The sequence below is a fragment of the Nuphar pumila genome, chromosome 9 (genome assembly GCF_984573655.1).
Source record: "Nuphar pumila chromosome 9, dmNupPumi1.hap1.1, whole genome shotgun sequence".
NCBI lineage: Eukaryota > Viridiplantae > Streptophyta > Magnoliopsida > Nymphaeales > Nymphaeaceae > Nuphar > Nuphar pumila.
In genome coordinates, this window is record NC_143257.1 from 121577633 (window position 1) to 121593275 (window position 15643).

General features: G+C 37.4%; 2 long non-coding RNA genes across 2 annotated transcripts; both read left to right on the forward strand.

Annotated features, from left to right (window-relative positions):
* The first annotated feature begins 2245 nt into the window (after positions 1-2245).
* LOC149829157 (uncharacterized) lies at positions 2246-3870 on the forward strand. Its single transcript, XR_016434207.1, has 2 exons — positions 2246-2690; positions 3550-3870. It is a non-coding gene; the product is annotated as an uncharacterized LOC149829157 (long non-coding RNA).
* A 10191-nt stretch (positions 3871-14061) lies between these two features.
* Positions 14062-15422, forward strand: LOC149829158 (uncharacterized). Its single transcript, XR_016434208.1, has 2 exons — positions 14062-14300; positions 15150-15422. It is a non-coding gene; the product is annotated as an uncharacterized LOC149829158 (long non-coding RNA).
* The last annotated feature ends 221 nt before the right edge of the window (positions 15423-15643 follow it).

The following is a 15643-nucleotide window of genomic DNA, read 5'->3' on the forward strand; positions in this document are numbered from 1 at the left end:
AAAGTTGGAGTGCATCATCGCAAGCATTGAATAGCTTGAAAAATAATAATTTACGACAAGCTGCCCAACTTATCAGCTACTTACAAGAAAAGTAGCACGACACACACAGTTCAACTTAAATGACTTATGGTCAACTGTGTCTTTGAAATATAATGGAAAAAACCAACAGCTACGTGTAATCATCAATATATTGGGCAGCTATTTGTAAATAGATGATAAATTCGCTGGTGTTTTTGTAAATTACTCAAAATCAAAGTACAACGCGTTCGGGAACAAGCATGACAGCCTTGGATGCCACTTATCTTCATCCTAAGATGAACGACATCTAAGGCACGTGTGCAATGTATTCATATTAGGGGTATCAATGGATCGAGGTATGACTCGATCCCCACCCGTACCGGATTCTATAGGGTCAGCATTTGGTTACAAAGAACAGGGTCCCCGATTATTTATTCGGGTCAAACCCATCAATTTCGATTATTAAACAATATGGTTTTATGAAATTTTGGGAGTGGGTGATTGAGTCTAGGTTGAGAAAGGTTGTCATGATATCGGAGAATCAATTTGGTTTTATGCCTGGAAGATCAACTATGGAAGCTATACATCTTCTTAGACAACTTATTGAGAGAAATAGAGAGAGGAACACAAATTTGCATATGGTTTTTATTGATTTGGAGAAGGCAGATGATAGAGTACCTAGGGACGTTCTCTGATGAACAATGATGAAGAAAGATGTTTCTCTCAAGTACATTAGTATAATTATAGATATGTATGAAGGAGTAGTAAAGAGTGGTTGGGTTACATCAAGGATCTGCTTTAAGCTCTTTCCTATTTGCTATAGTGATTGCGGTTGAAGAAAAAGTTTTATAGGACGACTATTAGGCCCGCTTTACTATATGGTACAGAATGTTGGGCTGCCAAGAGACATCATACTCAAAAAATGAGTATAGCTGAGATGCGTATGCTGAGATGGATGCGTGGAAATACAATAAAAGATAAGATTTAGAACGACGAGATACGTAAGAAGGTAGGCGTTTCACCCATTGAAAATAAGATGAGAGAATTGTTTACGGTGGTTTGGACATGTTCGGCGAAGGCTTAATGATGCTCCAGTTAGAAGGATGGAGAAATGGAAAAATATATTAGTTAAAAGAGGTCGGGGTTGGCTTAGGAAGACGTGGATGAAGGTGATAGGAAAGGATATGAATGCTTTAAACCTCAATGAGGACATGACATTGGATAGAAATGATTGGAGGAGAAGGATTCATGTGGAAGACCCAGAATGATTTTCTTTTTTGGTTCATATCGCCGACCCCAATTGTTTTCGGATGAAAGCGTAGTTGTTGTATGGTTTTATGAAATTTTATACCAAGCTAGGCCCAAAATTAAATATTTCCTTAAAAAATAAAATCAAGTTTATTTTTAAGCTGATTTCTTTGATTAATTATTCTTTTGAACTCCACTGTTTGGAAAAGCTGGAGTAAATAATGTCAACCAAAGTAGCAAACGTTAGGCATATGCCTAAAAAAACGTGTCATGATAAGGCTTATCCCTATTCCATCCATGTAAGGCCAGAATTTCTTGAGCCGGTCAAAAAATTGGCCATCAGGTGGGGCCCTGGCAGTGGACCTGCCGACACCACCCCCACCCCGTTTGTTTATGCCTCTTTGCATCCTATATTTGATAAACTAACAAAAAATGCCTCTTTTCCCTAACTTTGTTTGTATCGGACAAGGGACAAACAAACTAGAAATAGCCCCAAAGATGAAGCTATTTATTAATCGGGTGTTTTCTGAATTTTTTCTTTACTATGTAAGAAAAGTTTTTTTTATTTTTTATTAATTTTATTGGCGATATTTTCCAATAAAAAGGTGGGAAGAATAAAAAGTTCAATATCTCATTATAAAAAATTAGAGTTATTTTCCTGTTTTGAGCCCACTACGCAGACTGTTACACCAAGTATCCAGAGCATATCCAATGATTGGGCCCGAGTACTTTACAAATTAAACTACTCGGTCCACACAAAACACAGAAAATCGCTGTGCATTAACGATTTTCTGTGTTTTGTGTTTTATACAGAATATCACCGTCCGCGTAGTGATTTTTGGTGTTAGTGTTTTACACCAAAAAAAATAGCTACACGCCTTAGTGATTTTCTGTGTTTTGTGTGGCTGATACACATACACACACATCTTAAATAAACCAAAATGCCAAGATCAAGAGAAAGAGAGAGTATTTGGTAAGAAAGGGCATGCGTTTCTAAAACTTCTACCGACTCAGGTTTCTCAAAAAAGTGGGTTGGTGGGAATGGCAGCTGATGACAGTGCTTATCCACCAATACATACTAACTGGGATAACCTTATCACAACTCTTGACTTTTTCAGTTTCTTCAAGTACTAGTTAGATCTCTCTTTATCTCTCTCTGGTTGTAAAGTTAACATTCAAACAAGACGGCCATGTTAGTCAAAGTACTACGTCTATATATTTCCCACTTGTAATGAACCTCATCTATAAATTTCCAACAAGTAATATACCTTAACTGCAAGTGAACCTCTTAAAGAGAGAGATTAGAACCCAACACAAAGCCATGAGGTGCAGGTCATCAAATATAGTGAATGTCATGGGTGTGGCTGTCATCCTCTTCTTCCTTGTTGGATCATCCATGGCTGCCGGCCGCCTCGATTGCAAAGGTATATATTTATATACATGCATATGTCATTCATGCACATCGATATAACAATCTTCCTCCTTTTAACTCCTGTTTGGATAATGTCCTAGGCTTTGCATGTTATCAGCTAGAACATGAAATCAATCATCTAGTTTCTTGGATACATGGTTACTTGGCATTAGGGCTGCAAATGGATGGGATACAGGCAATTTCTTGCTAGATCCGAATCAGCAACTGAAATTTACTATCCAGATAAGATCCAATACAGTAGGGCTAAATTAGGACCCAACATATTTGTGATAATAGTGGAACCTGTGATGAAAACAATAAAAACTAGGCTCTTTACATGTAAGAAAGTTTGTTCCTACTTAAAATACTGATCGAAATCCAGTCCCAAATGAATTCCCATTTAGCAAAGCAGAATACAATCCAAAATCACATTTGGATCTTATTATTGGGTCTGAATCTGAAAGTAATATGTTGGATTTGGATGGGTTGTCTAATTATACTTGCTCGCTTGCAGGCTAGTTTGCAAGTTTTCTATGAGCTTCGTCAAGTATAGGGACATGTTGGGGCATTATGATGCTCCTCACATGGAAACATTGCATTTTTTTCTCTTCAAAGAGAGAGAGAGAGAGAGAGAGAGAGAAAGAGAGAGAGAGGCCACTCAACCTCATAGGTAGTAGTATGGCAGACATAGATTGGATCTTGCTTATTGGTCGGATTCATCTACCATAACTTAGATCAACTCTTCTTTTGAGGGTTTTCTCATGAAGTTGCACCAAATCATGTCTTAACATTGTAATTATAATTATTTTGATCATTAATCTTTTGCTTCAAGACCATGAGTTGCTAACATGAGATGCAACAATTGGATGCAGGTAAGAGCGCATGGCCAGAACTGGTCGGTACACAAGGAAGCTTTGCCAAAACCATTATTGAAAGGGAGAACCACCATGTAAAGGCTGCCTTTGAGGGGGATCCATTTTGTGCTACTAGAGATATTCGCTGCGACCGCGTTTGCATCTTGCTTAACTCCTATGGAAGGGTTGCTCGCACCCCTAACATACTATAAATGGCTCTTAAATATGTAACAATGTTACTTATAATTACTAAATAAGTGTGCTTGATGACCATTTATGTATCAGCAGAAATATTTAATGAATAAAAAAGTTTGTCAATATAATGGATGAGTTTCAGAAGCCTTGTTGGTAATGACGATTCACAACAATAGTATTGTTGGAACTAGCTTGAACATGAACAACAGTTATTGGTGCTTGAACATGAATAACTGCTATTGGTGCTTGAACAAGAACACCCACACTTACATGACCTATTGTGGCTATTTCTACATGAACCACTTCTTGTATAGTTTTTGTCATATTTTATTTAACATCTTATAAATATAAGGATCTATCCATTTCATCCTTTATGGTGAGTTATGTTGATTCTTCAGGGCCCTCTTGAAGAGCCAGTCAAAACTTGCTAGAAAATTGTTATCATCCATTTTCTTATTCACTTTGTGGAAGAGACATTACCACAGTTCTGGTCATGGACAATTTCAATTGCAGGTTATAACAAACTTGTGATACAACCTTTTCTGATCCCATCTTTATCTTCCCCAGGGGAGTCTGATTGACCTTTCTTGGTTCTTTCAGGGAGAGGGTCTGAAACTGCATGGTTTAATCATCGTCTATTCTGCATTTTTCTGCTATGTTATGCTCTCTTCTTATCTCTCTTCTATCTCATTTATAATTTCTTGTTGTGAATTGTTCGGTAGGTGACCTCTTGTCATCCTATTCGTTGTTAATCTTGTGCTGAATTCTTCCTATCAGTAATAAAATTTCTCTTTCTTTCAAAAACAAAAAGAAATAGAATTCGACAATATTAAAAAAAATATACCTCACTTTTAAAGATATTTGGTTGGTGTCAAATGTACGATGATGTTACCCAATATTATATGTATAATAATAATAATAATAATAATAATTATTATTATTATTATTATTATTATTATTATTATTATTATTATTATTATTTTATTATCATGCGAGGACAAAAGTCCCCAACTTGTGGTTTACAACAAAATTAGTGTTGAGAACTGCAAAAGACATTCCTGTTTAGGGGCAATATTGTATGCATTATTGACCCCTAAATTTAGGGATGGTAATAGAGAGGGGTAGGGGACAAGGTCTCCACCCCCGCCCCATGTAGTAACTCAAAGCTTCATCACCACACAAGGATGAATATTATCCTCCACCCCCGGCTTCATCCATGTTTCATGTCCTTCAACCACGGTCCAAATGGAGGCGAAGTGGGTCTTCATTTCTTCTTTCTCTATTGTCACCCCCATAGAAGGATAGGGGATGGGGTGAGGCGAGGATCGGGACAGAGACGGAGCAGGACTGGGGAAGCATAAGTCCATGAGGTTCGATTATTAATTAAACGGTATGGTTTTATGAAATTTTATACTAAGCTAGGCCCGTAATTAAAAATTTAGTTAAAAATAAAATCAAGTTTATTTTTAAGCTGATTTCTTTGATTAAGAATTCTTTTGAACTCCACTGATTGGAAAATCATGAGTAAATAATGTCAACCAAAGTAGCAAACGTTGGGCCTATGCCTTAAAAAAATGTATCATGATAAGGCTTATTCCTATTCCATATAGGGCTATAATTTGTTGAGCCGGTCAAAAATTGGCCATCAAGTGGGGCCCTGACAGTAGACCTGCCGACAACCCACCTTACCCCATTTGGAATGAGAATGGAGGACATGAAACAGAGATGTAGGCTAGGATGGAAGTTGAAATCAAAACTCGTGCGAGTATGGAGGCGGGACCCCGCTCTGCCTTGTCTCATCCCCAAAGCCCGTTAGTCAAATAACTAAAATATCCTTAATGATTTAATAAATTTTCCGTCTTTGGGTTGCCGCTTCTCTAATAAGCTCTTCTTCCTCTACTTCCTTTGGTCGGTGTAGTGCACCCTTCAATGGTTCAGCCTCCTTCTTTAAGGATGGTAATAGGATACATGGTTACTTGGCAATAGGGCTGCAGATGGATTGGATACAGGAAAATTGTTGCTAGATCCGAATCTGCAACTGAAATTTACTATGCAAATAAGATCCAATATAGTTGGGCTACTTAAATTAGGATCCAACATATTTGTGGTAATGGTGGAACCTGTGATGAAAACAATAAAAAATAGGATCTTTATAAGTAAGAAAGTTAATTCTGACTTAAAATACTGATGGAAATCCAATCCCAAATGAATTCCCATTTAGCAAAGCAGAATGCAATCCAAAATCACATTTGGATCTTATTATTGGGTCTGAATCTGAAAGTAATATGTTGGATTTGGATGGGTTGTCTAATTATATCCTACCCCTTTGCAGGCTAGTTTGCATGTTTTCTCTGAGCTTCGTCAAGTGTAGGGACATGTTGGGGCATTATGTTGCTCCTCACATGAAAACATTGCATTTTTTTATCATCATAGAGAGAGAGAAAAGAAGGTCACTCAACCTCATAAGTAGTAGTATGGAAAAAACTGTGGTGAAGCCATCGATTGGAACTTCCTTATTGGTCGTATTCGTCTACCATAACTTAGATCAACTCTACTTCTGAGGGCTTTTTGACAAAGTTGCACCAAATCATTTATCTTAACATTGTAATTGTAATTATTTTGATCATTAATCTTTTTCTTCAAGAACATGAGATGCAACAATTGGGTGCAGGTAAGATCGCATGGCCAGAACTGGTGGGTACACAAGGAAGCTTTGCCAAAACCATTATTGAAAGGGAGAACCACCATGTAAAGGCTTCCTTTGTGGGGGCGACAATATGTGCTACTAAAGATATTTTTTGCGACCGCGTTTGCATCTTGCTTAACTCCTATGGAAGGGTTGCTCACACCCCTATCATACAATAAATGACTCTTAAATATGTAACAATGTTACTTATAATTACTAAATAAGTGTGTTTGATGACCAATTATATATCAGCAGAAATATTTAATGAATAAAAAAGTTTGTCAATATCATGGATGAGTTTCAGAAGCCTTGTTGGTAATGATGATTCACAACAATAGTATTGTTGGAACCAGCTTGAACATGAATAACAGCCATTGGTGCTTGAACATGAATAATTGCTATTGGTGTTCGACACCCACACTTACATGACCTATTGTGGCTATTTCTACATGAACCACTTCTTGTATAATTTTTTTCATATTTTATTTAACACCTTATAAATATAAGCATCTATCCATTTCATCCTTTATGGTGAGTTGTGCTCCTTCTTCCGGGCCCTCTTGAAGAGCCAGTCAAAACTTGCTGGAAAATTGCTTCAATCATCCATTTTCTTATTCAATTCGTGGAAGACACATTACCACAGTTCTGGTCATGGAAAATTTCAATTGCAGGTTATAACAAAACTGTGATACAGCCTTTTTGGATCCCATCTTTATCTTCCTCAAGGGGCCAGATCGAAGTTTCTTAGTTCTTTCAGTGAGAGGGTCTGAAACTGCATGGTTTAATCATCGTCTGCTCTGCATTTGTGTGCTATGTTCTGCTCTCTTCTTATCTCTCTTCTATCTCATTTACAATTTCTTGTTCGGAATTGTTCAGTGGGTGATTTCTCATCATCCTATTCATTGTTAAGTTTGTGCTGAATTCTTCCTATCAGTAATAAAATTTCTCTTTCTTTCGAAAACAAAAAAAAAATATTATACAACAATATTAAAGAGAAAATTATCTCACTTTCAAAGATATTTGGTTGGTTTCAAATGTATGATGATGTTACCCAATATTGTATGTATTATTATAATAATAATAATAATAATTATTATTATTATTATTATTATTATTGTCATTATTATTATTATTATTATTATTTGATTATCAAATAAGGAGAAAAGTCCCCCCTCCCTGTGGCTTACAACAAATTTAGTGTTGAGAGCCGCAAAAGACTTTCCAATCGATGGGCAATATTGTATGCATTAATTGATTCATAAATTTGGGGATGGCAATGGACCGGGGTGGGGGACAAGGTCTCCACCCCTGCCGCATGTCAAAACTCAAACCTCTATCCCCACACAAAGGATGGATTTTAACCTCCATCCCGGCTTCATCCCCGTTTCATGTCCTTCAAACCTAGTCCAAATGGGGGCGAGGCGGGGGAGGGCTTCAATTCACCTTGCTCTATTCTCACCTCATAGAAGAATTGGGGATAGCGCAGGGCAGGCCAAGGCGGGGATCAGGACAGAGACAGAGCAGGATGGGAGAAGCGTAAGTCCATCCAACCTCCATCCCCTTACTAGGATAAATTTTAACCTTCATGCTCACCTCCATCCCCATTTTGTGTTCTTCATCCCCGATCCAAATGGGGTGAGGTGGAGCCCGATTTCCCCCGATCCTCTGCCATCCCTAGCTAAATTAACATATAGCCCTTCGTTGCTTTAGTTCTATGTACCTACAAGAGTAGGCCTACCTCCCATTAATCCAAAGAAGGTTAAGTTCTCCCATCATTTATCCTTAGCGTAAGACATCAAGTTGGGTATGTGATGGGTAGTGGGGTACCCAACACAAGATGGGCTACGTTTGGGCATCCTTCTGCAGCTTGAAGCATGATAAGTTTTAATCTAACTTAACTAAATTAATAATGAGCTAGATTTCAAGTAGGGCCTAGATCGCATTTCAGTGGCGCCTGGCCTACTCACCTATTTACCAACAAGGCTTAAGGGTATGGTTGAATCGTCATCGATGAGACACACTGAGCATGGACCCTATACTCATCCACACACTCACACAAACATGGTATGCAATATTGGTGCATCCAACAAATATCGTTTTGGCATTTGTCACTGCTCAGTGTGTAAAGGTTATGAGAGATATAATAGACACTCAACACATGCAAATAACACACAAATAGTTTAAGCGGTTAAGCAATGTGTGCCTACATCCATAAAAAGGTAAGAACTCGCTTTATTCTCTCTCTCTCCCACTCTCCCTCCCTCTCTCTCGCTTTTCACAATTTTGCAGAGACTCAATTAATATACAAGTCTATTACATGGATCAATAAAGGAAGTCTTCTCATAAGATGGACTTCCTAATCTGCATTGAATCCATGTTATTATACTCATTTGGGATCCAAGTCTCCATACAGGGTGGGGCATGCCACTCTAGTGGTCTTGCCATATTATGGAAAGGCCATCTTGACTCACTTGTTATCTTTCTTGTCTGAATGTATTGCCCTACTAATATATTGCTCCTACATGGTTGTCATATTGTAGTGTGACTTCTTTCTATAAGTGATGGCTGATATCAACACTTGTCCTTCTAATCTCTTGTGTTGCAATTCTTGCTTCTCCTGCTTTTTTGAATTGTTGTTTTTCTTGACCACTTGTCTAATTCTCCAAATCACCAGGATCAAGATGAGAAACACTAGGATCAGCAATTTCCTTCTCATGCCACCTCAAGTTCAAGATGCCCACCATCTTTGTGTCATCTCCCTGAACACGCCCTCTCAAGCCAATCGCCATGTCATGGAGATTGAACTTGCTACATAACGAACAAAATTTGGGTCCCACAAGAGCTTTAGTAAATATATCAGTAGGTTGATCATCAAAGGGAATGAATTTGACTTGAATTTTCTGGTTGGCAACTTTTTCATCTACAAAGTGTGTCTATTTTAATATGTTTTGTTCAGGCATAAAAAATAAGATTGGCAACAAGATATAATATGCCAAGATTGTCACACCATAGGGTAGGAAGAGATGTTTGATGTATACGCAGTTTTGATAGAGTCATTTTATATATTGCTACTAGTTAGGGTGGCAAATTCGATAGGTAGATGTTAACAATGTTTTTTTATATGGTTTCTTAAAGGAAGAGATATATATGTCTCAACCTCCTAGTTTTGAAAGTAAAGAGTATAAATATCATATATGTAAACTCACTAAATATCTTTAGTGTCTTAAATAAGCCCAATGTGTTTGTTATAAAAGACTTAAAGATTATTTAGTTGGACTTGCTTTTATGGTATCTAAAGCTGGTTCCTCTTTATTTATTAAGAAATTTTCTCACTCCGTAATATATGTTCTGGTATACATGGATGATATTATCGGTAAAGGGAGCTCACAACAAGAAATAAAATACTTTATTGACAACATTGTTAGAGAATTTAGACTTCATAAGTACATATCGTTGTAATGTTTGACCTTCAAAAGAACATATCATGGTAACTATTTTTTGATGCGCAAAAGGTGGATAGGTAAAAAGTCAATTTATTTTAGTACGAAAATAGGTGTTATTTAGCTTGAATAGTACAATCAATTATAAGATTTAGCATTTAGATTTACAAATCGATTTGTTTACATAATGAAACCTTACACGAAACTCACTGAAACGACATGAGTTTTGGTAATCCGACAGTGGAGGAGAAATACAAACAAGGTAGATGCAGCTGATGGTGGCAACAATGCTCTCACTGAGCACACGACGGCAAAGGGTGCTTCAACGATAGCTGACGGTAGCAAAGGGTTTGTCGTCAAGGAGAGCTCCTATTACCACAGATGGTGCATCGTCTAAGAGTGATCTGAAACGTTTATGGCAAAATGTTGCGAGGAGCTCTTGTTACAGTAGAGGAGTTTATTGTTTAGGGCAAAAACAGAACGTTATCCTTCTTTTTTTAGATGGACATTTTTATCTTTTTCTAGAATCATTGTTTCATGGTGTGAATGGCGAGAAAGTGTACTCATGTCTTTGCAATCACACTTGACTTCGATGCTAACTGATGTCGACACACACGGGAATACGAGCTCCATGTGCTTACATATGTGGCGCTTATTCGAACCGCCGAAGACTCTGTTTGGTGGGGGGAAAATATAACCTGCTTCTTCTTGCCACTAGACCTGTGGCGGGTGGTCAGGGTTTCATTCCTATGAGCATCATTCCCTTGCATTAATGAGAGCAAGGGATATAAGCCCTTGGTCAACTGCAGCTTGGTGAGTTCTGGGCTAAGTGTGCCCCTGGAGTATGGGTAGGTCTCGGATTTAGAGGATGGTTTCCCCGTCTTTCTTGAAAAAAAAGTAAGTTATTGTAAGTAAATTATCTTAGATCCATTGGGATTTGTTGAGTTGGTAAAAGATTCTGCTGTAAAAAAACTATCTTTATCTTGATACTACCTAATAATAAAAACAACTCAAATCCGATTTTACAATCTAGTTTACTAGTGATGCATGCTTTTGTATGTGTGTCTGTGTCCAACTGTTCTAAACATGAACTTGAACAAACTAAACAGTTAATCAACTGGACAAAACACAGATTTCAGTTTGAGGCTGAGTTTTAGAGACTTGAATCTCAAAACCGTGGATCTTCATTATTTAAGTGGGATTTTTGGAGATCTCAGATCAGGGGTTTTGAGCTCAGCAGTTTGCAAAAAGTTGAGATCTGGCGTGGAACCATGTGCCCATGTCAGTTTTAATAATTTGTATTTGATGTAATAGTGGCATACAAGATAAAAAAACTTTAGGTTAATTATGCATTTTAGAAAGTTGACTTAGACCACCTTTTTTTGATATATAGCTCTGCCTTCCCTAATTATTATTATTCAGTGTCCCAAAAGTGTAAAACTTTACCACTTTTTTGAAAAAATAGTATTAAATTTACCTTTAACTGATTTCTTGATTGATAATTCTTTGAAAATCAAAAGATGGAGTGCTTCATCCCAAAGCATTGAATAGCTTGAAAAATAATAATTTACGACAAGCTGTCCAACTTATAAGCTACTTACAAGAAAAGCAGCACAACACACAAAGGTCAACTTAAATGACTTATGGTCAATTGTGTCTTTGAAATATAAATGGAAAAAACCAACAGCTACCTGTAATAATCAATATATTGGGCAGCTATTTGTAAATAGATGATAAATTCACTGGTGTTTTTGTAAATTACTCAAAATCAAAGTACAACGCGTTCCGGAACAAGCATGACATCCTTGGATGCCACTTATCTTCATCCTAAGATGAATGACATCTAAGGCACGTGTGCAATGTATTCATATTAAGGGTATCAATGGATCGGGGTATGACTCGATCCCCACCTGTACCCGATCCTATAGGGTCAGCATTTGGTTACAAAGAACAGGGTTCCCGATTATTTATCCGAGTCAAACCCATCAATTTCGATTATTAAACAATATGGTTTTATGAAATTTTGGGAGAGGGTGATTGAGTCTAGGTTGAGGAAGGTTGTCATGATATCGGAGAATCAATTTGGTTTTATGCCTGGAAGATCAACTATGGAAGCTATACATCTTCTTAGACAACTTATTGAGAGAAATAGAGAGAGGAACAAAGATTTGTGTATGGTTTTTATTGATTTGGAGAAGGCATACGATAGAGTACCTAGGGACGTTCTCTGGTGGACAATGATGAAGAAAAATGTCTCTCTCAAGTACATTAGTATAATTATGGATATGTATGAAGGAATAGTAACCAGTGTCTGCACTTGTGGAGGGATGACAACCAATTTTCCTATAACGATTGGGTGTGACTGGATCCCCACCCGTACCGGATCCTATAGGGTCAGCATTTGGTTACAAAGAACAGGGTCTCCGATTAATTATCCGGGTCAAACCCATCAATTTCGATTATTAAACAGTAATGTTTTATGAAATTTTATTCCAAGCTAGGCTCGAAATTAAATATTTCCTTAAAAAATAAAAACAAGTTTATTTTTAAGCTGATTTCTTTGATTGATTAATTATTCTTTTGAACTCCACTGATTGGAAAAGCTGGATTAAATAATGTCAACAAAATTAGCAAACGTTAGGCTTATCTCTATTCCATATAGGGCTAAAATTTGTTGAGCCGGTCAAAAAATGAGTGTAGTTGAGATGCGTATGCTGAGATGGATGTATGAAAATACAATAAAAGATAAGATTCGGAACGAGGAGATACGTAAGAAGGTAGGCGTTGCACCCATTGAAAATAAGATAAGAGAGAATCGTTTACGGTGGTTTGGACATATTCGGCGAAGGCTTAATGATGCTCCAGTTAGAAGGATGGAGAAATGGGAAAATATATTAGTTAAAAGAGGTCGGGGTAGGCCTAGGAAGACGTGGATGAAGGTGATAGGAAATGATATGAATGCTTTGAACCTCAATGAGGACATGACAGTGGATAGAAATGATTGGAGGAGAAGGATTCATGTGGAAGACCCAGAATGATTTTCTTTTTTGATTTATATCGCCGATCCCAATCGTTTTGGAATGAAGGCGTAGTTGTTGTTGTTGTTGTATGGTTTTATGAAATTTTATACCAAGCTAGGCCCGAAATTAAATATTTTCTTAAAAAATAAAATCAAGTTTATTTTTAAGCTGATTTCTTTGATTAATTATTCTTTTGAACTCCACTGTTTGGAAAAGCTGGAATAAATAATGTCAACCAAAGTAGCAAACGTTAGGCATATGCCTAAAAAAAACGTGTCATGATAAGGCTTATCCCTATTCCATCCATGTAGGGCCAGAATTTCTTGAGCCGGTCAAAAAATTGGCCATCAGGTGGGGCCCTGGCAGTGGACCTGCCGACACCACCCCCACCCCGTTTGTTTAGCCAAGCATTTTAACAAAAAAGTTTTTTCCCTAACTTGGTTCATTTTGCACCATTGCCACTTTATGCCTCTTTGCATCCTATATATTTGATAAAACTAACAAAAAATGCCTCTTTTCCCTAACTTTGTTTGTATCGGATAAGGGACAAACAAACTAGAAATAGCCCCAAAGCATGAAGCTATTTATTAATCGGGTGTTTTCTGAATTTTTTCTTTACTATGTAAGAAAAGTTTTTTTATTTTTAATTAATTTTATAGGCGATATTTTCAGATAAAAAGGTGAGAAGAATAAAAATTTCAAGTATCCAGAGCTGATCCAATGATCGGGACCGTGTACTTTACAAATTGAACTACTCGGGCCACACAAAACACAGAAAATCGCTGTGCATTAACGATTTTCTGTGTTTTGTGTTTTATACAGAATATCACCGTCTGCGTAGTGATTTTTCGTGTTAGTGTTTTACACAAGAAAAGTCGATACACGCTTTTAGTGATTTTCTGGGTTTTGTGTGGCTGATGCACATGCACACACATCTTAAATAAACCAAAATGCCAAGATAAAGCTCCACAGTAAGTATTTGGTAAGAAAGGGCATGCGTTTCTAAAACTTCTACCAACTCAGCTTTCTCATAAAAGAGGGTTGGTGGGAATGGCAGCTGATGACGGTGCTTATCCACCAATACATACCAACTGGGATAAGCCTTATCACAACTTTAAGTTAGATCTCTCTCTCTCTCTCTCTCTCTCTCTCTCTCTCTCTCTCTCTCTCTCTTCTTGTAAAGTTAACATTCAAACAAGACGACCATGTTAGTCAAAGTAGTACGTCTATAAATTTCCCACTTCTAATGAACCTCATCTATAAATTTCCAACTAGTAATATACCTTACCTGCAAGTGAAGAGAGACAGAGATTACAACCCAACACAAAGCCATGGGATGCAGGTCATCAAATATAGTGAATGTCATGGGGGTGGCTGTCATCCTCTTCTTCCTTGTTGGATCATCCATGGCTGCCAGTCGTTGCAAAGGTATATATACATCATTCATGCACATCGATATAACAATCTTCCTCCTTTAACTCCTGTTTGGATAATGTCCTAGGCTTTGCATGTTATCAGCTAGAACATGAAATCGATCAGCTAGTTTCTTGGATACATGGTTACTTGGCATTAGAGCTGCAAATGGATCGGATACAGGCAATTTCTTGCTAGATCCGAATCAGCAACTGAAATTTACTATCCAGATAAGATCCAATACAGTAGGGCTAAATTAGGATCCAACATATTTGTGGTAATAATCGAACCTGTGATGAAAACAATAAAAACTAGGCTCTTTACATGAAAGAAAGTTTGTTTCGAATTAAAATACGGATCAAAATCCAATCCCAAATGAATTCCCATTTAGCAAAGCAGAATGCAATCCAAAATCACATTTGGATCTTATTATTGGGTCTAAATCTGAAAGTAATATGTTGGATTTGGATGGGTTGTCTAATTATATCCTGCCCGCTTGGAGGCTAGTTTGCATGTTTTCTCTGAGCTTCGTGAAGTATAGGGACATGTTGGGGCATTATGCTGCTCCTCACATGGAAACATTGCATTTTTTTCTCTTGAGAGAGAGAGAGGGGGGTGGGGGGAAGGCCACTCAACCTCATAGGTAGTAGTATGGCAAAAACTGTGCTAGTGAAGCCATAGATTGGATCTTGCTTATTGGTCGGATTCATCTACCATAACTTATATCAACTCTACTGTTGAGGGTTTACTCATGAAGTTGCACCAAATCACTTGTCTTAACATTGTAATTGTAATTATTTTGGTCATTAATCTTTTGCTTCAAGACCATGAGTTGCTAACATGAGATACAACAATTGGATGCAGGTAAGAGTGCATGGCCAGAACTGGTGGGTACACAAGGAAGCTTAGCCTTAGCCATTATTGAAAGGGAGAACCCCAATGTAAAGGCTAGCTTTGCGCCGGGGATAACATGTGCTACTAAAATTTTTCTCTGCAGCCGCGTTTGCGTCTATCTTAACACCTATGGAAGGGTGGCTCAAACCCCTACCGTAGGATAAATGACTCTTAAATATGTAACAATGTTACTTATAATTACTAAATAAGTGTGCTTGTTCACCATTTATGTATCAGCAAAAATATTTAATAAATAAAAAAGTTTGCCAATATCATGGATGAGTTTCATAAGCCTTGCTGGTAATGATGATTCACAACAATAGTATAGTTGGAACTCGCTTGAACATAAATAATTGCTATTGGTGCTTGAACATGAATAACTGCTATTGGTGCTTGAACATGAACACCCACACTTACATGACCTATTGTGGCTATTTCTACATGAACCACTTCTTGTATAGTTT